Source organism: Hydractinia symbiolongicarpus, chromosome 3 (genome assembly GCF_029227915.1).
Source record: "Hydractinia symbiolongicarpus strain clone_291-10 chromosome 3, HSymV2.1, whole genome shotgun sequence".
Taxonomy (NCBI): Eukaryota; Metazoa; Cnidaria; class Hydrozoa; order Anthoathecata; family Hydractiniidae; genus Hydractinia; species Hydractinia symbiolongicarpus.
In genome coordinates, this window is record NC_079877.1 from 8,377,814 (window position 1) to 8,395,565 (window position 17,752).

Consider the following 17,752-nt stretch of genomic DNA (forward strand, 5'->3'; position numbering starts at 1 on the left):
GGAAATGATTTTACTCCCTGAGTACTTTCTTTGTATACTTTTGACTATACGGACCGAGTCCGGGATTTAGGGGAAATCGCGGGTTTTCGTTTGCCGGCGATTAAACTTCTTTTATTCAGCGTCTCATCAAAAATGAAAACATTTTGGAAAACTACAAGTCTCATGCGTTTTAGTGATTAAAAAATAACTTACAAAATCGTTCGGTAAATGAGTTTACTCCCTGGGTACTTTCTTTGTATGCTTTTGACTATACGGGACGAGTCCGGGATTAACGGGAATACTTGGGTTTTCGTTTGCCGCCGATTAAACTGCTTTCATTCAGCGTCTCATCTAAAATGAAAACATTTTTGAAAACCACATGTCTCTTGCGTTTTAGTGGTCAAAAAATGATTTTAAAAATCGTTCTGGAAATGAGTTTACTCCCTGGGTACTTTCTTTATATACATTCGACTATACGGGCCAAGCCCGGGATTTACGGAAAATCGCGGCTTTTCGTTTGCCGGCAATTAAACTTCTTTTATTCAGCGTCTCATCAAAAATGAAAACAGTTTTAAAAACTGCAAGTCTCATGCGTTTTAGTGGTGAAAAAATGATTTAAAAAATCGTTCGGGAAATGAGTTTACTCCTTGAGTACTTCCTTTGTATACTTTTTACTATACGGGCCGGGTCCGGGATTTAGGGGAAATCGCGGGTTTTCGTTTGCCGGCGATTAAACTTCTTTTATTCAGCGTCTTATCAAAAAAGAAAACATTTTTGAAAACTACATGTCCCTTGCGTTTTAGTGGTGAAAAAATAATTTAAAAAATCGTTCTGGAAATGAGTTTACTCACAGGGTACTTTCTTTGTATACATTCGACTATACGGCCAAGCCCGGGATATACGGGAAATCGCGGATTTTCGTTTGCCGGCGATTAAACCTCCTTAATTCAGCGTCTCATCAAAAGTGAAAACACTTTTGAAAACTACAAGTCTCATGCGTTTTAGTGCTGAAAGAATGATTTAAAAAATCGTTCGAGAAATGAGTTTACTCCCTGAGTTCTTCCTTTGTATACTTTTGAGTATATGGGCCGAGTCCGGGATTTAGGGGAAATCGTGGGTTTTCGTTTGCCGGCGATTAATCTTTTTTCATTCAGCGTCTCATCAAAAATGAAAACATTTTTGAAAACTACAAGTCTCATGCGTTTTAGTGGTGAAGAAATGATTTAAAAAATCGTTCGGGAAATGAGTTTACTCCCTGAGTTCTTCCTTTGTATACTTTTGACTATACGGGCCGAGTCCGGGATTTAGGGGAAATCGCGGGTTTTCGTTTGCCGGCGATTAAACTTCTTTTATTCAGCCTCTCATCAAAAATGAAAACATATTTTAAAACTACATGTCTCTTGCGTTTTAGTGGTGAAAAAATAATTTAAAAAATCGTTCTGGAAATGGGTTTACTAACAGGGTACTTTCTTCGTATACATTCGACTATACGGGCCAAGCCCGGGATTTACGGGAAATCGCGGATTTTCGTTTGCCGGCGATTAAACCTCCTTCATTCAGCGTGTCATGAAAAATTAAAACACTTTTGAAAACTACAAGTCTCATGCGTTTTAGTGGTGAAAAATAACTTAAAAAATCGTTCTGAAAATGAGTTTACTCCCTGGGTACATCCTTTGTATACATTCGACTAGACGGGCCAAGCCCGGGATTTACGGAAAATCGCGGGTTTTCGTTTGCCGGCGATTAAACCTCTTTCATTCAGCGTCTCATCAAAAATGAAAACACTTTTGAAAACTACAAGTCTCATGCGTTTTAGTGGTGAAAGAATGATTTAAAATATCGTTCGGGAAATGAGTTTACTCCCTGAGTACTTCCTTTGTATACTTTTGACTTTCAATCCACCGACCTCTAGGTTATGGGCCCAGCACGCTTCCTCTGCGCCACTCTGCTGAAGGTAGGTAAGCTGAAATGTGTCTGATGTAAGGTGTAGTTTAGTATTGCGAACAGCACTCGAACTATGACCTTTTTAGCATTTCCAGGGGGATTAGCTCACATGGTAGAGCGCTCGCTTTGCATGCGAGAGGTACCGGGATCGATGCCCGGATCCTCCAAGACGATGTTTTTAATTTATTTATTTTTATACTGATTTCAGTAGTTGCCAATGGTCATAAGAGGATTTATGATGCTCCTAAGATTACCTGGTATTAATAATAATAATAATAATAATAATAATAATAATACTAAACCGCGCTGCATATGTCTAGAGCATTTCTTGCTGTTTAATTTCGCATTGAGAATATACACAGTTTCAGCTTTTAACATGATCGACCGTGTGGCATTCGGGCATTGACGCCATCGCGAACATATTATTTAAATATGAACTCGTCCTCGGTAGTATAGTGGTAAGTATCCCCGCCTGTCACGCGGGAGACCGGGGTTCGATTCCCCGCCGGGGAGGTTCTTTTTATCTTGTCAATGTTTCGTTTCACGTCATTAGCGTTCGCGGGACTGTCCGGGAAGACAGATTTACGCCCGGTTAGCTCAGTCGGTAGAGCATCAGACTTTTAATCTGAGGGTCGCGGGTTCGAGTCCTTCATCGGGCGTAACAATTATTTGGTACGATGGTGAACTAACTTTCACCACAATGTCTTATCGAAAGAGGATGAATAACGTAACATTTGCGGAGTGGCAAAGGCGAAGCAAAATTGATGGGGAACTAGCTCAGATGGTAGAGCGCTCGCTTAGCATGCGAGAGGTACCGGGATTGATGCCTGGGTTCTCCAATACCTTTTCCATAGGCGTAAAATAAATGAAATTTGCGCAGAGCAATTTTGCAGCAGCGTTCGTGTCATGTCGGGATGGCCGAGCGGTCTAGGGCGCCAGACTTAAGACAAAATGTTCTTCCACTTATCGCGTGGAGAATTCTGGTCCTCGAATGAGGGCGTGGGTTCGAATCCCACTTCCGACAAATTTTCCTGGCCACACAAAATTTTAGGCCTAAAATGCAAGTCCACCGAGCCGGATTTGAACCAGCGACCTAAGGATGCCTGAGTGGTATAAGTTCGTCTACAGTCCTCCGCTCTACCAACTGAGCTATCGGTGGATGTAGCATCGTAGAGTTCTTGTGCAGGACTATGCAGGTCATGTAACGTTTGTAGTATGACGTGGTTTTTAAAATGATGCGATAGCTCGCACGTAGCAGAGGGTGGTTTCGATCCACCGACCTCTGGGTTATGGGCCCAGCACGCTTCCTCTGCGCCACTCTGCTGAAGGTAGGTAAGCTGAAATGTGTCTGATGTAAGGTGTAGTTCAGTATTGCGAACGGCACTCGAACTATGACATTTTTAACTTTTCCAGGGCGATTAGCTCACATGGTAGAGCGCTCGCTTTGCATGCGAGAGGTTCCGGGATCGATGCCCGGATCCTCCAAGACGATGTTTTTAATTTATTTATTTTTATACTAATTTCAGTAGTTGCCAATGGTCATAAGAGGATTTATGATGCTCCTAAGATTACCTGGTATTAATAATAATAATAATAATAGTAATAATAATACTAAACCGCGCTGCATATGTCTAGAGCATTTCTTGCTGTTTAATTTTGCATTGACAATATACACAGTTTCAGCTTTTAACATGATCGACCGTGTGGCATTCGGGCATTGACGCCATCGCGAACATATTATTTAAATATGAACTCGTCCTCGGTAGTATAGTGGTAAGTATCCCCGCCTGTCACGCGGAGACCGGGGTTCGATTCCCCGCCGGGGAGGTTCTTTTTATCTTGTCAATGTTTCGTTTCACGTCAGTAGCGTTCGCGGGACTGTTCGGGAAGACAGATTTACGCCCGGTTAGCTCAGTCGGTAGAGCATCAGACTTTTAATCTGAGGGTCGCGGGTTCGAGTCCCTCATCGGGCGTAACAATTATTTGGTACGATGGTGAACTAACTTTCACCACAATGTCTTGTCGAAAGAGGATGAATAACGTAACATTTGCGGAGTGGCAAAGGCGAAGCAAACTTGATGGGGAACTAGCTCAGATGGTAGAGCGCTCGCTTAGCATGCTAGAAGTACCGGGATCGATGCCCGGGTTCTCCAATGCCTTTTCCATAGGCGTAAAATAAATGAAATTTGCGCAGAGCAATTTGCAGCAGCGTTCGTGTCATGTCGGGATGGCCGAGCGGTCTAAGGCGCCAGACTCAAGACAAAATGTTCTTCCACTCATCGCGTGGAGAATTCTGGTCCTCGAATGAGGGCGTGGGTTCAAATCCCACTTCCGACAACTTTTCCCTGCCACACAAAATTTTAGGCCTAAAATGCAAGTCCACGGAGCCGGATTTGAACCAGCGACCTAAGGATGCCTGAGTGGTATAAGTTGGTCTACAGTCCTCCGCTCTACCAACTGAGCTATCGGTGGATGTAGCATCGTAGAGTTCTTGTGCAGGACTATGCAGGTCATGTAACGTTTGTAGTATGACGTGGTTTTTAAAATGATGCAATAGCTCGCACGTAGCAGAGGGTGGTTTCGATCCACCGACCTCTGGGTTATGGGCCCAGCACGCTTCCTCTGCGCCACTCTGTTGAAGGTAGGTAAGCTGAAATGTGTCTGATGTAAGGTGTAGTTTAGTATTGCGAACGGCACTCGAACTATGACCTTTTTAACTTTTCCAGGGCGATTAGCTCACATGGTAGAGCGCTCGCTTTGCATGCGAGAGGTACCGGGATCAATGCCCGGATCCTCCAAGACGATGTTTTTAATTTATTTATTTTTATACCAATTTCAGTAGTTGCCAATGGTCATAAGAGGATTTATGATGCTCCTAAGATTACCTGGTATTAATAATAATAATAATAATAATAATAATACTAAACCGCGCTGCATATGTCTAGAGCATTTCTTGCTGTTTAATTTCGCATTGACAATATACACAGTTTCAGCTTTTAACATGATCGACCGTGTGGCATTCGGGCATTGACGCCATCGAGAACATATTATTTAAATATGAACTCGTCCTCGGTAGTATAGTGGTAAGTATCCCCGCCTGTCACGCGGGAGACCGGGGTTCGATTCCCCGCCGGGGAGGTTCTTTTTATCTTGTCAATGTTTCGTTTCACGTCAGTAGCGTTCGCGGGACTGTCCGGGAAGACAGACTTACGCCCGGTTAGCTCAGTCGGTAGAGCATCAGACTTTTAATCTGAGGGTCGCGGGTTCGAGTCCCTCATCGGGCGTAACAATTATTTGGTACGATGGTGAACTAACTTTCACCACAATGTCTTGTCGAAAGAGGATAAATAATGTAACATTTGCGGAGTGGCAAAGGCGAAGCAAACTTGATAGGGAACTAGCTCAGATGGTAGAGCGCTCGCTTAGCATGCTAGAGGTACCGGGATCGATGCCCGGGTTCTCCAATGCCTTTTCCATAGGCGTAAAATAAATGAAATTTGCGCAGAGCAATTTGCAGCAGCGTTCGTGTCATGTCGGGATGGCCGAGCGGTCTAAGGCGCCAGACTCAAGACAAAATGTTCTTCAACTCATCGCGTGGAGAATTCTGGTCTTCGAATGAGGGCGTGGGTTCGAATCCCACTTCCGACAACTTTTCCCTGCCACACAAAATTTTAGGCCTAAAATGCAAGTCCACCGAGCCGGATTTGAACCAGCGACCTAAGGATGCCTGAGTGGTATAAGTTGGTCTACAGTCCTCCGCTCTACCAACTGAGCTATCGGTGGATGTAGCATCGTAGAGTTCTTGTGCAGGACTATGCAGGTCATGTCACGTTTGTAGTATGACGTGGTTTTTAAAATGATGCGATAGCTCGCACGTAGCAGAGGGTGGTTTCGATCTACCGACCTCTGGGTTATGGGCCCAGCACGCTTCCTCTGCGCCACTCTGCTGAAGGTAGGTAAGCTGAAATGTGTCTGATGTAAGGTGTAGTTTAGTATTGCGAACAGCACTCGAACTATGACCTTTTTAACATTTCCAGGGGGATTAGCTCACATGGTAGAGCGCTCGCTTTGCATGCGAGAGGTACCGGGATCGATGCCCGGATCCTCCAAGACGATGTTTTTAATTTATTTATTTTTATACTAATTTCAGTAGTTGCCAATGGTCATAAGAGGATTTATGATGCTCCTAAGATTACCTGGTATTAATAATAATAATAATAATAATAATAATACTAAACCGCGCTGCATATGTCTAGAGCATTTCTTGCTGTTTAATTTCGCATTGACAATATACACAGTTTCAGCTTTTAACATGATCGACCGTGTGGCATTCGGGCATTGACGCCATCGAGAACATATTATTTAAACTTGATGGACTATGCAGGTCATGTCACGTTTGTAGTATGACGTGGTTTTTAAAATGATGCGATAGCTCGCACGTAGCAGAGGGTGGTTTCGATCCACCGACCTCTGGGTTATGGGCCCAGCACGCTTCCTCTGCGCCACTCTGATGAAGGTAGGTAAGCTGAAATGTGTCTGATGTAAGGTGTAGTTTAGTATTGCGAACAGCACTCGAACTATGACCTTTTTACCATTTCCAGGGGGATTAGCTCACATGGTAGAGCGCTCGCTTTGCATGCGAGAGGTACCGGGATCGATGCCCGGATCCTCCAAGACGATGTTTTTAATTTATTTATTTTTATACTAATTTCAGTAGTTGCCAATGGTCATAAGAGGATTTATGATGCTCCTAAGATTACCTGGTATTAATAATAATAATAATAGTAATACTAAACCGCGCTGCATATGTCTAGAGCATTTCTTGCTGCTTAATTTCGCATTGACAATATACACAGTTTCAGCTTTTAACATGATCGACCGTGTGGCATTCGAGCATTGACGCCATCGCGAACATATTATTTAAATATGAACTCGTCCTCGGTAGTATAGTGGTAAGTATCCCTGCCTGTCACGCGGGAGACCGGGGTTCGATTCCCCGCCGGGGAGGTTCTTTTTATCTTGTCAATGTTTCGTTTCACGTCAGTAGCGTTCGCGGGACTGTCCGGGAATACAGATTTACGCCCGGTTAGCTCAGTCGGTAGAGCATCAGACTTTTAATCTGAGGGTCGCGGGTTCGAGTCCCTCATCGGGCGTAACAATTATTTGGTACGATGGTGAACTAACTTTCACCAAACTTGATGGGGAACTAGCTCAGATGGTAGAGCGCTCGCTTAGCATGCGAGAGGTACCGGGATCGATACCCGATTTCTCCAATGCCTTTTCCATAGGCGTAAAATAAATGAAATTTGCGCAGAGCAATTTGCAGCAGCGTTCGTGTCATGTCGGGATGGCCGAGCGGTCTAAGGCGCCAGACTCAACACAAAATGTTCTTCCACTCATCGCGTGGAGAATTCTGGTCCTCGAATGAGGGCGTGGGTTCGAATCCCACTTCCGACAACTTTTCCCTGCCACACAAAATTTTAGGCCTAAAATGCAAGTCCACCGAGCCAGATTTGAACCAGCGACCTAAGGATGCCTGAGTGGTATAAGTTCGTCTACAGTCCTCCGCTCTACCAACTGAGCTATCGGTGGATGTAGCATCGTACAGTTCTTGTGCAGGACTATGCAGGTCATGTCACGTTTGTAGTATGACGTGGTTTTTAAAATGATGCGATAGCTCGCACGTAGCAGAGGGTGGTTTCGATCCACCGACCTCTGGGTTATGGGCCCAGCACGCTTCCTCTGCGCCACTCTGCTCAAGGTAGGTATGCTGAAATGTGTCTGATGTAAGGTGTAGTTTAGTATTGCGAACAGCACTCGAACTATGACCTTTTTACCATTTCCAGGGGGATTAGCCCACATGGTAGAGCGCTCGCTTTGCATGCGAGGGGTACCGGGATCGATGCCCGGATCCTCCAAGACGATGTTTTTAATTTATTTATTTTTATACTAATTTTAGTAGTTGCCAATGGTCATAAGAGGATTTATGATGCTCCTAAGATTACCTGGTATTAATAATAATAATAATAATAATAATAATACTAAACCGCGCTGCATATGTCTAGAGCATTTCTTGCTGTTTAATTTCGCATTGACAATATACACAGTTTCAGCTTTTAACATGATCGACCGTGTGGCATTCGGGCATTGACGCCATCGCGAACATATTATTTAAATATGAACTCGTCCTCGGTAGTATAATGGTAAGTATCCCCGCCTGTCACGCGGGAGACCGGGGTTCGATTCCCCGCCGGGGAGGTTCTTTTTATCTTGTCAATGTTTCGTTTCACGTCAGTAGCGTTCGCGGGAATGTCCGGGAAAACAGATTTACGCCCGGTTAGCTCAGTCGGTAGAGCATCAGACTTTTAATCTGAGGGTCGCGGGTTCGAGTCCCTCATCGGGCGTAACAATTATTTGGTACGATGGTGAACTAACTTTCACCACAATGTCTTGTCGAAAGAGGATGAATAACGTAACATTTGCGGAGTGGCAAAGGCGAAGCAAACTTGATGGGGAACTAGCTCAGATGGTAGAGCGCTCGCTTAGCATGCGAGAGGTACCGGGATCGATGCCCGGGTTCTCCAATGCCTTTTCCATAGGCGTAAAATAAATGAAATTTGCGCAGAGCAATTTGCAGCAGCGTTCGTGTCATGCCGGGATGGCCGAGCGGTCTAAGGCGCCAGACTCAAGACAAAATGTTCTTCCACTCATCGCGTGGAGAATTCTGGTCCTCGAATGAGGGCGTGGGTTCGAATCCCACTTCTGACAACTTTTCCCTGCCACACAAAATTTTAGGCCTAAAATGCAAGTCCACCGAGCCGGATTTGAACCAGCGACCTAAGGATGCCTGAGTGGTGTAATATCGTCTACAGTCCTCCGCTCTACCAACTGAGCTATCGGTGGATGTAGCATCGTACAGTTCTTGTGCAGGACTATGCAGGTCATGTCACGTTTGTAGTATGACGTGGTTTTTAAAATGATGCGATAGCTCGCACGTAGCAGAGGGTGGTTTCGATCCACCGACCTCTGGGTTATGGGCCCAGCACGCTTTCTCTGCGCCACTCTGCTGAAGGTAGGTAAGCTGAAATGTGTCTGATGTAAGGTGTAGTTTAGTATTGCCAACAGCACTCGAACTATGAGCTTTTTACCATTTCCAGGGGGATTAGCTCACATGGTAGAGCGCTCGCTTTGCATGCGAGAGGTACCGGGATCAATGCCCGGATCCTCCAAGACGATGTTTTTAATTTATTTATTTTTATACTAATTTCAGTAGTTGCCAATGGTCATAAGAGGATTTATGATGCTCCTAAGATTACCTGGTATTAATAATAATAATAATAATAATACTAAACCGCGCTGCATATGTCTAGAGCATTTCTTGCTGTTTAATTTCGCATTGACAATATACACAGTTTCAGCTTTTAACATGATCGACCGTGTGGCATTCGGGCATTGACGCCATCGCGAACATATTATTTAAATATGAACTCGTCCTCGGTAGTATAGTGGTAAGTATCCCCGCCTGTCACGCGGGAGACCGGGGTTCGATTCCCCGCCGGGGAGGTTCTTTTTATCTTGTCAATGTTTCGTTTCACGTCAGTAGCGTTCGCGGGACTGTCCGGGAATACAGATTTACGCCCGGTTAGCTCAGTCGGTAGAGCATCAGACTTTTAATCTGAGGGTCGTGGGTTCGAGTCCCTCATCGTGCGTAACAATTATTTGGTACGATGGTGAACTAACTTTCACCACAATGTCTTGTCGAAAGAGGATGAATAACGTAACATTTGCGGAGTGGCAAAGGCGAAGCAAACTTGATGGGGAACTAGCTCAGATGGTAGAGCGCTCGCTTAGCATGCGAGAGGTACCGGGATCGATGCCCGGGTTCTCCAATGCCTTTTCCATAGGCGTAAAATAAATGAAATTTGCGCAGAGCAATTTGCAGCAGCGTTCGTGCCATGTCGGGATGGCCGAGCGGTCTAAGGCGCCAGACTCAAGACAAAATGTTCTTCCACTCATCGCGTGGAGAATTCTGGTCCTCGAATGAGGGCGTGGGTTCGAATCCCACTTCCGACAACTTTTCCCTGCCACACAAAATTTTAGGCCTAAAATGCAAGTCCACCGAGCCGGATTTGAACCAGCGACCTAAGGATGCCTGAGTGGTATAATTTCGTCTACAGTCCTCCGCTCTACCAACTGAGCTATCGCTGGATGTAGCATCGTACAGTTCTTGTGCAGGACTATGCAGGTCATGTCACGTTTTTAGTATGACGTGGTTTTTAAAATGATGCGATAGCTCGCACGTAGCAGAGGGTGGTTTCGATCCACCGACCTCTGGGTTATGGGCCCAGCACGCTTCCTCTGCGCCACTCTGCTGAAGGTAGGTAAGCTGAAATGTGTCTGATGTAAGGTGTAGTTTAGTATTGCGAACACCACTCGAACTATGACCTTTTTACCATTTCCAGGGGGATTAGCTCACATGGTAGAACGCTCGCTTTGCATGCGAGAGGTACCGGGATCGATGCCCGGATCCTCCAAGACGATGTTTTTAATTTATTTATTTATTTTTATACTAATTGCAGTAGTTGCCAATGGTCATAAGAGGATTTATGATGCTCCTAAGATTACCTGGTATTAATAATAATAATAATAATAATAATAATACTAAACCGCGCTGCATATGTCTAGAGCATTTCTTGCTGTTTAATTTCGCATTGACAATATACACAGTTTCAGCTTTTAACATGATCGACCGTGTGGCATTCGGGCATTGACGCCATCGCGAACATATTATTTAAATATGAACTCGTCCTCGGTAGTATAGTGGTAAGTATCCCCGCCTGTCACGCGGGAGACCGGGGTTCGATTCCCCGCCGGGGAGGTTCTTTTTATCTTGTCAATGTTTCGTTTCACGTCATTAGCGTTCGCGGGACTGTCCGGGAAGACAGATTTACGCCCGGTTAGCTCAGTCGGTAGAGCATCAGACTTTTAATCTGAGGGTCGCGGGTTCGAGTCCCTCATCGGGCGTAACAATTATTTGGTACGATGGTGAACTAACTTTCACCACAATGTCTTGTCGAAAGAGGATGAATAACGTAACATTTGCGGAGTGGCAAAGGCGAAGCAAACTTGATGGGGAACTAGCTCAGATGGTAGAGCGCTCGCTAAGCATGCGAGAGGTACCCGGATCGATGCCCGGGTTCTCCAATGCCTTTTCCATAGGCGTAAAATAAATGAAATTTGCGCAGAGCAATTTGCAGCAGCGTTCGTGTCATGTCGGGATGGCCGAGCGGTCTAAGGCGCCAGACTCAAGACAAAATTTTCTTCCACTCATCGCGTGGAGAATTCTGGTCCTCGAATGAGGGCGTGGGTTCGAATCCCACTTCCGACAACTTTTCCCTGCCACACAAAATTTTAGGCCTAAAATGCAAGTCCACCGAGCCGGATTTGAACCAGCGACCTAAGGATGCCTGAGTGGTATAAGTTCGTCTACAGTCCTCCGCTCTACCAACTGAGCTATCGGTGGATGTAGCATCGTACAGTCCTTGTGCAGGACTATGCAGGTCATGTCACGTTTGTAGTATGACGTGGTTTTTAAAATGATGCGATAGCTCGCACGTAGCAGAGGGTGGTTTCGATCCACCGACCTCTGGGTTATGGGCCCAGCACGCTTCCTCTGCGCCACTCTGCTGAAGGCAGGTAAGCTGAAATGTGTCTGATGTAAGGTGTAGTTTAGTATTGCGAACAGCACTCGAACTATGACCTTTTTACCATTTCCAGGGGGATTAGCTCACATGGTAGAGCGCTCGCTTTGCATGCGAGAGGTACCGGGATCGATGCCCGGATCCTCCAAGACGATGTTTTTAATTTATTTATTTTTATACTAATTTCAGTAGTTGCCAATGGTCATAAGAGGATTTATGATGCTCCTAAGATTACCTGGTATTAATAATAATAATAATAATAATACTAAACCGCGCTGCATATGTCTAGAGCATTTCTTGCTGTTTAATTTCGCATTGACAATATACACAGTTTCAGCTTTTAACATGATCGACCGTGAGGCATTCGGGCATTGACGCCATCGCGAACATATTATTTAAATATGAACTCGTCCTCGGTAGTATAGTGGTAAGTATCCCCGCCTGTCACGCGGGAGACCGGGGTTCGATTCCCCGCCGGGGAGGTTCTTTTTATCTTGTCAATGTTTCGTTTCACGTCAGTAGCGTTCGCGGGAATGTCCGGGAATACAGATTTACGCCCGGTTAGCTCAGTCGGTAGAGCATCAGACTTTTAATCTGAGGGTCGCGGGTTCGCGTCCCTCATCGGGCGTAACAATTATTTGGTACGATGGTGAACTAACTTTAACCACAATGTCTTGTCGAAAGAGGATGAATAACGTAACATTTGCGGAGTGGCAAAGGCAAAGCAAATTTGATGGGGAACTAGCTCAGATGGTAGAGCGCTCGCTTAGCATGCGAGAGGTACCGGGATCGATGCCCGGGTTCTCCAATGCCTTTTCCATAGGCGTAAAATAAATGAAATTTGCGCAGAGCAATTTGCAGCAGCGTTCGTGTCATGTCGGGATGGCCGAGCGGTCTAAGGCGCCAGACTCAAGACAAAATGTTCTTCCACTCATCGCGTGGAGAATTCTGGTCCTCGAATGAGGGTGTGGGTTCGAATCCCACTTCCGACAACTTTCCCCTGCCACACAAAATTTTAGGCCTAAAATGCAAGTCCACCAAGCCGGATTTGAACCAGCGACCTAAGGATGCCTGAGTGGTATAAGTTCGTCTACAGTCCTCCGCTCTACCAACTGAGCAATCGGTGGATGTAGCATCGTACAGTTCTTGTGCAGGACTATGCAGGTCATGTCACGTTTGTAGTATGACGTGGTTTTTAAAATGATGCGATAGCTCGCACGTAGCAGAGGGTGGTTTCGATCCACCGACCTCTGGGTTATGGGCCCAGCACGCTTCCTCTGCGCCACTCTGATGAAGGTAGGTAAGCTGAAATGTGTCTGATGTAAGGTGTAGTTTAGTATTGCGAACAGCACTCGAACTATGACCTTTTTACCATTTCCAGGGGGATTAACTCACATGGTAGAGCGCTCGCTTTGCATGCAAGAGGCACCGGGATCGATGCCCGGATCCTCCAAGACGATGTTTTTAATTTATTTATTTTTATACTAATTTCAGTAGTTGCCAATGGTCATAAGAGGATTTATGATGCTCCTAAGATTACCTGGTATTAATAATAATAATAATAATAATACTAAACCGCGCTGCATATGTCTAGAGCATTTCTTGCTGTTTAATTTTGCATTGACAATATACACAGTTTCAGCTTTTAACATGATCGACCGTGAGGCATTCGGGCATTGACGCCATCGCGAACATATTATTTAAATATGAACTCGTCCTCGGTAGTATAGTGGTAAGTATCCCCGCCTGTCACGCGGGAGACCGGGGTTCGATTCCCCGCCGGGGAGGTTCTTTTTATCTTGTCAATGTTTCGTTTCACGTCAGTGGCGTTCGCGGGAATGTCCGGGAATACAGATTTACGCCCGGTTAGCTCAGTCGGTAGAGCATCAGACTTTTAATCTGAGGGTCGCGGGTTCGAGTCCCTCATCGGGCGTAACAATTATTTGGTACGATGGTGAACTAACTTTCACCACAATGTCTTGTCGAAAGAGGATGAATAACGTAACATTTGCGGAGTGGCAAAGGCAAAGCAAATTTGATGGGGAACTAGCTCAGATGGTAGAGCGCTCGCTTAGCATGCGAGAGGTACCGGGATCGATGCCCGGGTTCTCCAATGCCTTTTCCATAGGCGTAAAATAAATGAAATTTGCGCAGAGCAATTTGCAGCAGCGTTCGTGTCATGTCGGGATAGCCGAGCGGTCTAAGGCGCCAGACTCAAGACAAAATGTTCTTCCACTCATCGCGTGGAGAATTCTGGTCCTCGAATGAGGGCGTGGGTTCGAATCCCACTTCCGACAACTTTTCCCTGCCACACAAAATTTTAGGCCTAAAATGCAAGTCCACCGAGCCGGATTTGAACCAGCGACCTAAGGATGCCTGAGTGGTATAAGTTCGTCTACAGTCCTCCGCTCTACCAACTGAGCTATCGGTGGATGTAGCATCGTACAGTTCTTGTGCAGGACTATGCAGGTCATGTCACGTTTGTAGTATGACGTGGTTTTTAAAATGATGCGATAGCTCGCACGTAGCAGAGGGTGGTTTCGATCCACCGACCTCTGGGTTATGGGCCCAGCACGCTTCCTCTGCGCCACTCTGCTCAAGGTAGGTAAGCTGAAATGTGTCTGATGTAAGGTGTAGTTTAGTATTGCGAACAGCACTCGAACTATGACCTTTTTACCATTTCCAGGGGGATTAGCTCACATGGTAGAGCGCTCGCTTTGCATGCGAGGGGTACCGGGATCGATGCACGGATCCTCCAAGACGATGTTTTTAATTTATTTATTTTTATACTAATTTTAGTAGTTGCCAATGGTCATAAGAGGATTTATGATGCTCCTAAGATTACCTGGTATTAATAATAATAATAATAATAATAATAATACTAAACCGCGCTGCATATGTCTAGAGCATTTCTTGCTGTTTAATTTCGCATTGACAATATACACAGTTTCAGCTTTTAACATGATCGACCGTGTGGCATTCGGGCATTGACGCCATCGCGAACATATTATTTAAATATGAACTCGTCCTCGGTAGTATAATGGTAAGTATCCCCGCCTGTCACGCGGGAGACCGGGGTTCGATTCCCCGCCGGGGAGGTTCTTTTTATCTTGTCAATGTTTCGTTTCACGTCAGTAGCGTTTGCGGGACTGTCCGGGAATACAGATTTACGCCCGGTTAGCTCAGTCGGTAGAGCATCAGACTTTTAATCTGAGGGTCGCGGGTTCGAGTCCCTCATCGGGCGTAACAATTATTTGGTACGATGGTGAACTAACTTTCACCACAATGTCTTGTCGAAAGAGGATGAATAACGTAACATTTGCGGAGTGGCAAAGGCGAAGCAAACTTGATGGGGAACTAGCTCAGATGGTAGAGCGCTCGCTTAGCATGCGAGAGGTACCGGGATCGATGCCCGGGTTCTCCAATGCCTTTTCCATAGGCGTAAAATAAATGAAATTTGCGCAGAGCAATTTGCAGCAGCGTTCGTGTCATATCGGGATGGCCGAGCGGTCTAAGGCGCCAGACTCAAGACAAAATGTTCTTCCACTCATCGCGTGGAGAATTCTGGTCCTCGAATGAGGGCGTGGGTTCGAATCCCACTTCCGACAACTTTTCCCTGCCACACAAAATTTTAGGCCTAAAATGCAAGTCCACCGAGCCGGATTTGAATCAGCGACCTAAGGATGCCTGAGTGGTATAATATCGTCTACAGTCCTCCGCTCTACCAACTGAGCTATCGGTGGATGTAGCATCGTACAGTTCTTGTGCAGGACTATGCAGGTCATGTCACGTTTGTAGTATGACGTGGTTTTTAAAATGATGCGATAGCTCGCACGTAGCAGAGGGTGGTTTCGATCCACCGACCTCTGGGTTATGGGCCCAGCACGCTTTCTCTGCGCCACTCTGCTGAAGGTAGGTAAGCTGAAATGTGTCTGATGTAAGGTGTAGTTTAGTATTGCGAACAGCACTCGAACTATGACCTTTTTACCATTTCCAGGGGGATTAGCTCACATGGTAGAGCGCTCGCTTTGCATGCGAGAGGTACCGGGATCAATGCCCGGATCCTCCAAGACGATGTTTTTAATTTATTTATTTTTATACTAATTTCAGTAGTTGCCAATGGTCATAAGAGGATTTATGATGCTCCTAAGATTACCTGGTATTAATAATAATAATAATAATAATACTAAACCGCGCTGCATATGTCTAGAGCATTTCTTGCTGTTTAATTTCGCATTGACAATATACACAGTTTCAGCTTTTAACATGATCGACCGTGTGGCATTCGGGCATTGACGCCATTGCGAACATATTATTTAAATATGAACTCGTCCTCGGTAGTATAGTGGTAAGTATCCCCGCCTGTCACGCGGGAGACCGGGGTTCGATTCCCCGCCGGGGAGGTTCTTTTTATCTTGTCAATGTTTCGTTTCACGTCAGTAGCGTTCGCGGGACTGTCCGGGAATACAGATTTACGCCCGGTTAGCTCAGTCGGTAGAGCATCAGACTTTTAATCTGAGGGTCGCGGGTTCGAGTCCCTCATCGGGCGTAACAATTATTTGGTACGATGGTGAACTAACTTTCACCACAATGTCTTGTCGAAAGAGGATGAATAACGTAACATTTGCGGAGTGGCAAAGGCGAAGCAAACTTGATGGGGAACTAGCTCAGATGGTAGAGCGCTCGCTTAGCATGCGAGAGGTACCGGGATCGATGCCCGGGTTCTCCAATGCCTTTTCCATAGGCGTAAAATAAATGAAATTTGCGCAGAGCAATTTGCAGCAGCGTTCGTGCCATGTCGGGATGGCCGAGCAGTCTAAGGCGCCAGACTCAAGACAAAATGTTCTTCCACTCATCGCGTGGAGAATTCTGGTCCTCGAATGAGGGTGTGGGTTCGAATCCCACTTCCGACAACTTTTCCCTGCCACACAAAATTTTAGGCCTAAAATGCAAGTCCACCGAGCCGGATTTGAACCAGCGACCTAAGGATGCCTGAGTGGTATAAGTTCGTCTACAGTCCTCCGCTCTACCAACTGAACTATCGCTGGATGTAGCATCGTACAGTTCTTGTGCAGGACTATGCAGGTCATGTCACGTTTGTAGTATGACGTGGTTTTTAAAATGATGCGATAGCTCGCACGTAGCAGAGGGTGGTTTCGATCCACCGACCTCTGGGTTATGGGCCCAGCACGCTTCCTCTGCGCCACTCTGCTGAAGGTAGGTAAGCTGAAATGTGTCTGATGTAAGGTGTAGTTTAGTATTGCGAACAGCACTCGAACTATGACCTTTTTACCATTTCCAGGGGGATTAGCTCACATGGTAGAACGCTCGCTTTGCATGCGAGAGGTACCGGGATCGATGCCCGGATCCTCCAAGACGATGTTTTTAATTTATTTATTTATTTTTATACTAATTTCAGTAGTTGCCAATGGTCATAAGAGGATTTATGATGCTCCTAAGATTACCTGGTATTAATAATAATAATAATAATAATACTAAACCGCGCTGCATATGTCTAGAGCATTTCTTGCTGTTTAATTTCGCATTGACAATATACACAGTTTCAGCTTTTAACATGATCGACCGTGTGGCATTCGGGCATTGACGCCATCGCGAACATATTATTTAAATATGAACTCGTCCTCGGTAGTATAGTGGTAAGTATCCCAGCCTGTCACGCGGGAGACCGGGGTTCGATTCCCCGCCGGGGAGGTTCTTTTTATCTTGTCAATGTTTCGTTTCACGTCAGTAGCGTTCGCGGGACTGTCCGGGAATACAGATTTACGCCCGGTTAGCTCAGTCGGTAGAGCATCAGACTTTTAATCTGAGGGTCGCGGGTTCGAGTCCCTCATCGGGCGTAACAATTATTTGGTACGATGGTGAACTAACTTTCACCACAATGTCTTGTCGAAAGAGGATGAATAACGTAACATTTGCGGAGTGGCAAAGGCGAAGCAAACTTGATGGGGAACTAGCTCAGATGGTAGAGCGCTCGCTTAGCATGCGAGAGGTACCGGGATCGATGCCCGGGTTCTCCAATGCCTTTTCCATAGGCGTATAATAAATGAAATTTGCGCAGAGCAATTTGCAGCAGCGTTCGTGCCATGTCGGGATGGCCGAGCAGTCTA

At 45.7% G+C, this 17,752-nt stretch overlaps 53 non-coding genes across 53 annotated transcripts; 43 read left to right on the forward strand and 10 right to left on the reverse strand.

Annotated features, from left to right (window-relative positions):
* Positions 1-2,017: 2,017 nt before the first annotated feature.
* On the forward strand, positions 2,018-2,090 carry Trnaa-ugc (transfer RNA alanine (anticodon UGC)). Its single transcript has one exon. It is a non-coding gene; the product is annotated as a tRNA-Ala (tRNA).
* Positions 2,091-2,364: 274 nt separating this feature from the next.
* On the forward strand, positions 2,365-2,436 carry Trnad-guc (transfer RNA aspartic acid (anticodon GUC)). The gene has a single exon. It is a non-coding gene; the product is annotated as a tRNA-Asp (tRNA).
* A 73-nt stretch (positions 2,437-2,509) lies between these two features.
* Trnak-uuu (transfer RNA lysine (anticodon UUU)) lies at positions 2,510-2,582 on the forward strand. The gene has a single exon. It is a non-coding gene; the product is annotated as a tRNA-Lys (tRNA).
* A 406-nt stretch (positions 2,583-2,988) lies between these two features.
* Positions 2,989-3,082, reverse strand: Trnay-gua (transfer RNA tyrosine (anticodon GUA)). The gene is made up of 2 exons: positions 3,046-3,082; positions 2,989-3,024 (listed from the first exon to the last, which is right to left on the reverse strand). It is a non-coding gene; the product is annotated as a tRNA-Tyr (tRNA).
* Positions 3,083-3,823: 741 nt separating this feature from the next.
* Positions 3,824-3,896, forward strand: Trnak-uuu (transfer RNA lysine (anticodon UUU)). Its single transcript has one exon. It is a non-coding gene; the product is annotated as a tRNA-Lys (tRNA).
* A 248-nt stretch (positions 3,897-4,144) lies between these two features.
* Trnal-caa (transfer RNA leucine (anticodon CAA)) lies at positions 4,145-4,260 on the forward strand. Its single transcript has 2 exons — positions 4,145-4,182; positions 4,215-4,260. It is a non-coding gene; the product is annotated as a tRNA-Leu (tRNA).
* Positions 4,261-4,301: 41 nt separating this feature from the next.
* Trnay-gua (transfer RNA tyrosine (anticodon GUA)) lies at positions 4,302-4,395 on the reverse strand. Its single transcript has 2 exons — positions 4,359-4,395; positions 4,302-4,337 (listed from the first exon to the last, which is right to left on the reverse strand). It is a non-coding gene; the product is annotated as a tRNA-Tyr (tRNA).
* A 594-nt stretch (positions 4,396-4,989) lies between these two features.
* On the forward strand, positions 4,990-5,061 carry Trnad-guc (transfer RNA aspartic acid (anticodon GUC)). Its single transcript has one exon. It is a non-coding gene; the product is annotated as a tRNA-Asp (tRNA).
* A 73-nt stretch (positions 5,062-5,134) lies between these two features.
* Trnak-uuu (transfer RNA lysine (anticodon UUU)) lies at positions 5,135-5,207 on the forward strand. Its single transcript has one exon. It is a non-coding gene; the product is annotated as a tRNA-Lys (tRNA).
* Positions 5,208-5,455: 248 nt separating this feature from the next.
* Positions 5,456-5,571, forward strand: Trnal-caa (transfer RNA leucine (anticodon CAA)). The gene is made up of 2 exons: positions 5,456-5,493; positions 5,526-5,571. It is a non-coding gene; the product is annotated as a tRNA-Leu (tRNA).
* Positions 5,572-5,612: 41 nt separating this feature from the next.
* Trnay-gua (transfer RNA tyrosine (anticodon GUA)) lies at positions 5,613-5,706 on the reverse strand. The gene is made up of 2 exons: positions 5,670-5,706; positions 5,613-5,648 (listed from the first exon to the last, which is right to left on the reverse strand). It is a non-coding gene; the product is annotated as a tRNA-Tyr (tRNA).
* A 253-nt stretch (positions 5,707-5,959) lies between these two features.
* Positions 5,960-6,032, forward strand: Trnaa-ugc (transfer RNA alanine (anticodon UGC)). The gene has a single exon. It is a non-coding gene; the product is annotated as a tRNA-Ala (tRNA).
* Positions 6,033-6,523: 491 nt separating this feature from the next.
* On the forward strand, positions 6,524-6,596 carry Trnaa-ugc (transfer RNA alanine (anticodon UGC)). Its single transcript has one exon. It is a non-coding gene; the product is annotated as a tRNA-Ala (tRNA).
* A 262-nt stretch (positions 6,597-6,858) lies between these two features.
* Positions 6,859-6,930, forward strand: Trnad-guc (transfer RNA aspartic acid (anticodon GUC)). Its single transcript has one exon. It is a non-coding gene; the product is annotated as a tRNA-Asp (tRNA).
* Positions 6,931-7,003: 73 nt separating this feature from the next.
* Positions 7,004-7,076, forward strand: Trnak-uuu (transfer RNA lysine (anticodon UUU)). Its single transcript has one exon. It is a non-coding gene; the product is annotated as a tRNA-Lys (tRNA).
* Positions 7,077-7,264: 188 nt separating this feature from the next.
* Trnal-caa (transfer RNA leucine (anticodon CAA)) lies at positions 7,265-7,380 on the forward strand. The gene is made up of 2 exons: positions 7,265-7,302; positions 7,335-7,380. It is a non-coding gene; the product is annotated as a tRNA-Leu (tRNA).
* Positions 7,381-7,421: 41 nt separating this feature from the next.
* On the reverse strand, positions 7,422-7,515 carry Trnay-gua (transfer RNA tyrosine (anticodon GUA)). The gene is made up of 2 exons: positions 7,479-7,515; positions 7,422-7,457 (listed from the first exon to the last, which is right to left on the reverse strand). It is a non-coding gene; the product is annotated as a tRNA-Tyr (tRNA).
* A 594-nt stretch (positions 7,516-8,109) lies between these two features.
* On the forward strand, positions 8,110-8,181 carry Trnad-guc (transfer RNA aspartic acid (anticodon GUC)). The gene has a single exon. It is a non-coding gene; the product is annotated as a tRNA-Asp (tRNA).
* A 73-nt stretch (positions 8,182-8,254) lies between these two features.
* On the forward strand, positions 8,255-8,327 carry Trnak-uuu (transfer RNA lysine (anticodon UUU)). The gene has a single exon. It is a non-coding gene; the product is annotated as a tRNA-Lys (tRNA).
* Positions 8,328-8,434: 107 nt separating this feature from the next.
* On the forward strand, positions 8,435-8,507 carry Trnaa-agc (transfer RNA alanine (anticodon AGC)). The gene has a single exon. It is a non-coding gene; the product is annotated as a tRNA-Ala (tRNA).
* Positions 8,508-8,575: 68 nt separating this feature from the next.
* Trnal-caa (transfer RNA leucine (anticodon CAA)) lies at positions 8,576-8,691 on the forward strand. Its single transcript has 2 exons — positions 8,576-8,613; positions 8,646-8,691. It is a non-coding gene; the product is annotated as a tRNA-Leu (tRNA).
* A 41-nt stretch (positions 8,692-8,732) lies between these two features.
* On the reverse strand, positions 8,733-8,826 carry Trnay-gua (transfer RNA tyrosine (anticodon GUA)). Its single transcript has 2 exons — positions 8,790-8,826; positions 8,733-8,768 (listed from the first exon to the last, which is right to left on the reverse strand). It is a non-coding gene; the product is annotated as a tRNA-Tyr (tRNA).
* Positions 8,827-9,079: 253 nt separating this feature from the next.
* Trnaa-ugc (transfer RNA alanine (anticodon UGC)) lies at positions 9,080-9,152 on the forward strand. Its single transcript has one exon. It is a non-coding gene; the product is annotated as a tRNA-Ala (tRNA).
* A 262-nt stretch (positions 9,153-9,414) lies between these two features.
* Trnad-guc (transfer RNA aspartic acid (anticodon GUC)) lies at positions 9,415-9,486 on the forward strand. Its single transcript has one exon. It is a non-coding gene; the product is annotated as a tRNA-Asp (tRNA).
* Positions 9,487-9,559: 73 nt separating this feature from the next.
* Trnak-uuu (transfer RNA lysine (anticodon UUU)) lies at positions 9,560-9,632 on the forward strand. Its single transcript has one exon. It is a non-coding gene; the product is annotated as a tRNA-Lys (tRNA).
* Positions 9,633-9,739: 107 nt separating this feature from the next.
* Positions 9,740-9,812, forward strand: Trnaa-agc (transfer RNA alanine (anticodon AGC)). Its single transcript has one exon. It is a non-coding gene; the product is annotated as a tRNA-Ala (tRNA).
* A 68-nt stretch (positions 9,813-9,880) lies between these two features.
* Positions 9,881-9,996, forward strand: Trnal-caa (transfer RNA leucine (anticodon CAA)). Its single transcript has 2 exons — positions 9,881-9,918; positions 9,951-9,996. It is a non-coding gene; the product is annotated as a tRNA-Leu (tRNA).
* A 41-nt stretch (positions 9,997-10,037) lies between these two features.
* Positions 10,038-10,131, reverse strand: Trnay-gua (transfer RNA tyrosine (anticodon GUA)). The gene is made up of 2 exons: positions 10,095-10,131; positions 10,038-10,073 (listed from the first exon to the last, which is right to left on the reverse strand). It is a non-coding gene; the product is annotated as a tRNA-Tyr (tRNA).
* Positions 10,132-10,729: 598 nt separating this feature from the next.
* Positions 10,730-10,801, forward strand: Trnad-guc (transfer RNA aspartic acid (anticodon GUC)). The gene has a single exon. It is a non-coding gene; the product is annotated as a tRNA-Asp (tRNA).
* Positions 10,802-10,874: 73 nt separating this feature from the next.
* On the forward strand, positions 10,875-10,947 carry Trnak-uuu (transfer RNA lysine (anticodon UUU)). Its single transcript has one exon. It is a non-coding gene; the product is annotated as a tRNA-Lys (tRNA).
* Positions 10,948-11,195: 248 nt separating this feature from the next.
* Trnal-caa (transfer RNA leucine (anticodon CAA)) lies at positions 11,196-11,311 on the forward strand. Its single transcript has 2 exons — positions 11,196-11,233; positions 11,266-11,311. It is a non-coding gene; the product is annotated as a tRNA-Leu (tRNA).
* A 41-nt stretch (positions 11,312-11,352) lies between these two features.
* Positions 11,353-11,446, reverse strand: Trnay-gua (transfer RNA tyrosine (anticodon GUA)). Its single transcript has 2 exons — positions 11,410-11,446; positions 11,353-11,388 (listed from the first exon to the last, which is right to left on the reverse strand). It is a non-coding gene; the product is annotated as a tRNA-Tyr (tRNA).
* A 253-nt stretch (positions 11,447-11,699) lies between these two features.
* Positions 11,700-11,772, forward strand: Trnaa-ugc (transfer RNA alanine (anticodon UGC)). Its single transcript has one exon. It is a non-coding gene; the product is annotated as a tRNA-Ala (tRNA).
* Positions 11,773-12,034: 262 nt separating this feature from the next.
* Trnad-guc (transfer RNA aspartic acid (anticodon GUC)) lies at positions 12,035-12,106 on the forward strand. The gene has a single exon. It is a non-coding gene; the product is annotated as a tRNA-Asp (tRNA).
* Positions 12,107-12,359: 253 nt separating this feature from the next.
* Trnaa-agc (transfer RNA alanine (anticodon AGC)) lies at positions 12,360-12,432 on the forward strand. Its single transcript has one exon. It is a non-coding gene; the product is annotated as a tRNA-Ala (tRNA).
* Positions 12,433-12,500: 68 nt separating this feature from the next.
* Trnal-caa (transfer RNA leucine (anticodon CAA)) lies at positions 12,501-12,616 on the forward strand. Its single transcript has 2 exons — positions 12,501-12,538; positions 12,571-12,616. It is a non-coding gene; the product is annotated as a tRNA-Leu (tRNA).
* A 41-nt stretch (positions 12,617-12,657) lies between these two features.
* Trnay-gua (transfer RNA tyrosine (anticodon GUA)) lies at positions 12,658-12,751 on the reverse strand. Its single transcript has 2 exons — positions 12,715-12,751; positions 12,658-12,693 (listed from the first exon to the last, which is right to left on the reverse strand). It is a non-coding gene; the product is annotated as a tRNA-Tyr (tRNA).
* Positions 12,752-13,339: 588 nt separating this feature from the next.
* On the forward strand, positions 13,340-13,411 carry Trnad-guc (transfer RNA aspartic acid (anticodon GUC)). Its single transcript has one exon. It is a non-coding gene; the product is annotated as a tRNA-Asp (tRNA).
* A 73-nt stretch (positions 13,412-13,484) lies between these two features.
* Trnak-uuu (transfer RNA lysine (anticodon UUU)) lies at positions 13,485-13,557 on the forward strand. Its single transcript has one exon. It is a non-coding gene; the product is annotated as a tRNA-Lys (tRNA).
* A 107-nt stretch (positions 13,558-13,664) lies between these two features.
* On the forward strand, positions 13,665-13,737 carry Trnaa-agc (transfer RNA alanine (anticodon AGC)). The gene has a single exon. It is a non-coding gene; the product is annotated as a tRNA-Ala (tRNA).
* A 68-nt stretch (positions 13,738-13,805) lies between these two features.
* On the forward strand, positions 13,806-13,921 carry Trnal-caa (transfer RNA leucine (anticodon CAA)). The gene is made up of 2 exons: positions 13,806-13,843; positions 13,876-13,921. It is a non-coding gene; the product is annotated as a tRNA-Leu (tRNA).
* A 41-nt stretch (positions 13,922-13,962) lies between these two features.
* Positions 13,963-14,056, reverse strand: Trnay-gua (transfer RNA tyrosine (anticodon GUA)). Its single transcript has 2 exons — positions 14,020-14,056; positions 13,963-13,998 (listed from the first exon to the last, which is right to left on the reverse strand). It is a non-coding gene; the product is annotated as a tRNA-Tyr (tRNA).
* Positions 14,057-14,650: 594 nt separating this feature from the next.
* Positions 14,651-14,722, forward strand: Trnad-guc (transfer RNA aspartic acid (anticodon GUC)). The gene has a single exon. It is a non-coding gene; the product is annotated as a tRNA-Asp (tRNA).
* A 73-nt stretch (positions 14,723-14,795) lies between these two features.
* Trnak-uuu (transfer RNA lysine (anticodon UUU)) lies at positions 14,796-14,868 on the forward strand. Its single transcript has one exon. It is a non-coding gene; the product is annotated as a tRNA-Lys (tRNA).
* Positions 14,869-14,975: 107 nt separating this feature from the next.
* Trnaa-agc (transfer RNA alanine (anticodon AGC)) lies at positions 14,976-15,048 on the forward strand. The gene has a single exon. It is a non-coding gene; the product is annotated as a tRNA-Ala (tRNA).
* A 68-nt stretch (positions 15,049-15,116) lies between these two features.
* Positions 15,117-15,232, forward strand: Trnal-caa (transfer RNA leucine (anticodon CAA)). Its single transcript has 2 exons — positions 15,117-15,154; positions 15,187-15,232. It is a non-coding gene; the product is annotated as a tRNA-Leu (tRNA).
* A 41-nt stretch (positions 15,233-15,273) lies between these two features.
* Trnay-gua (transfer RNA tyrosine (anticodon GUA)) lies at positions 15,274-15,367 on the reverse strand. The gene is made up of 2 exons: positions 15,331-15,367; positions 15,274-15,309 (listed from the first exon to the last, which is right to left on the reverse strand). It is a non-coding gene; the product is annotated as a tRNA-Tyr (tRNA).
* A 253-nt stretch (positions 15,368-15,620) lies between these two features.
* Positions 15,621-15,693, forward strand: Trnaa-ugc (transfer RNA alanine (anticodon UGC)). The gene has a single exon. It is a non-coding gene; the product is annotated as a tRNA-Ala (tRNA).
* A 262-nt stretch (positions 15,694-15,955) lies between these two features.
* Trnad-guc (transfer RNA aspartic acid (anticodon GUC)) lies at positions 15,956-16,027 on the forward strand. Its single transcript has one exon. It is a non-coding gene; the product is annotated as a tRNA-Asp (tRNA).
* A 73-nt stretch (positions 16,028-16,100) lies between these two features.
* Positions 16,101-16,173, forward strand: Trnak-uuu (transfer RNA lysine (anticodon UUU)). Its single transcript has one exon. It is a non-coding gene; the product is annotated as a tRNA-Lys (tRNA).
* A 107-nt stretch (positions 16,174-16,280) lies between these two features.
* On the forward strand, positions 16,281-16,353 carry Trnaa-agc (transfer RNA alanine (anticodon AGC)). The gene has a single exon. It is a non-coding gene; the product is annotated as a tRNA-Ala (tRNA).
* Positions 16,354-17,409: 1,056 nt separating this feature from the next.
* Trnak-uuu (transfer RNA lysine (anticodon UUU)) lies at positions 17,410-17,482 on the forward strand. The gene has a single exon. It is a non-coding gene; the product is annotated as a tRNA-Lys (tRNA).
* A 107-nt stretch (positions 17,483-17,589) lies between these two features.
* Positions 17,590-17,662, forward strand: Trnaa-agc (transfer RNA alanine (anticodon AGC)). Its single transcript has one exon. It is a non-coding gene; the product is annotated as a tRNA-Ala (tRNA).
* Positions 17,663-17,752: the final 90 nt, after the last annotated feature.